The 1,467-nt window shown below is 35.9% G+C and overlaps 1 protein-coding gene across 1 annotated transcript in view; it reads right to left on the reverse strand.

Annotated features, from left to right (window-relative positions):
* FAM98B (family with sequence similarity 98 member B) overlaps nt 1-1,467 on the reverse strand; it is a gene marked incomplete at its 3' end in the record, with an annotated part of 76,698 nt that overhangs the window by 846 nt on the left and 74,385 nt on the right. The gene's annotated exons all lie outside the window — the stretch shown is intronic.

Here is a 1,467-nt window from a genome sequence, read left to right on the forward strand (position 1 = left end):
CAAATACCAATATCCACTGGTACTCAGCATTCTATCTACTGAGGTGGTTAGAGCATAGAAAGTTGTTAAGCACAGGTGTTGAACAGCTTACATCCGGATACAGGCTTTACAGTGGGAATTTAAAAAATCTGTACGGCTATCACTTTCTCTCTCTTTCTACATTAAGAGAAAAATACATAACTTGGCCCACCTCTTAAACCATTCACAATAAGCTCACTATAAATTCCCAACAAATTTCACTTATACTTAGGTCTATATGAAATAACCTGGGTAGAGCTCAAGCATCACATACATTCCTCATCTGACAAATGAGGACATACCAATCCTTGAGATCTTTGATCATTTTAGCCCATAGCACCCCTCAGCTAGCGCCATAATTCAAATTCACAGCTCCTGGTCACCAAGCCTTTGACGGCTCCAACCACATATAATGCTTCTCTAACACTGTATTTTCCAAATCTAACTGTGAATCAGAACTACGAAGGGATGCCTTGGCCTACCTCTGATTTATTAAAACTGGAAAGTACTGTTCTAATCCTATGTAATAGAGTTCAGCCTGCCATTTAACATTCTAATATCTAAAATGATGGCCCAAAGGATGAAGAAACAATTTATAAGAATTCTTTTTTACACCATCATGTAAAACTGGTTCATGTCTTTGTCCCTTTAGAGTAATTCTGACCTCAATTAAACTTTGCTTTGTCAAACAAAATCACAAATTTCAAATCCAGTTGGAAAATAAATCAAATATGCACACCAAAAAGTAGACTCAGGCTTCAATTAGTGGAATTTTAACAGAAACCTGGGCAGAGGAATCACTTCCTATAAAAGAAAAAACAAGCCATGACAACTATCTATTGAACAAAACTATCAGTCCCTTTCCCTATTTTATAAAGTAAAATTAATAAATATAAAACACAGGAATACAGATGAGGCAACAGTCTAATAACAAGTGGGGTCTGCTTTATGTATGTCAAACCTGAATAAAATACAGGTAACAATCTAAATTCAATCATGACAATAAAATACTTTCCATTTTTCCAAGTCTGATGGTAATATTTACAATTTTAAAAATAGCCTTTGCTCACTTTTTTGTTTTTTAAAAAGACATAACATGCTCAAGAGTACACAGATATGAAAAAAAATTCACCACTCTGTCCAAGAGATCATATAGTATAAAACAATGCTCTTACATATTAACCCAATTCAAGAATGATATCAAGGAATCTAACAGTGTTTACTTCATAGATGACATTCAAATATGTTATTTAGAACACTATACCTAATGTAGCTATCAAAAAGTAAGCACTGCTAATTTTTGTACCTTTCAATATCTTCTATATCCGCCACCTCCACCACCTCCTCCATATGGATCTCCATAACCTCTTCCACCATAGCCTCCTCTCCCACCATAGCCCCCTCTCCCACCATAGTCTCCCCTCCCACCATAATCTCCCCTGCCTTGGA

The sequence above is a fragment of the Myotis davidii genome, unplaced genomic scaffold (assembly GCF_000327345.1).
Source record: "Myotis davidii unplaced genomic scaffold, ASM32734v1 scaffold46, whole genome shotgun sequence".
In the NCBI taxonomy this organism is placed as follows: Eukaryota; Metazoa; Chordata; class Mammalia; order Chiroptera; family Vespertilionidae; genus Myotis; species Myotis davidii.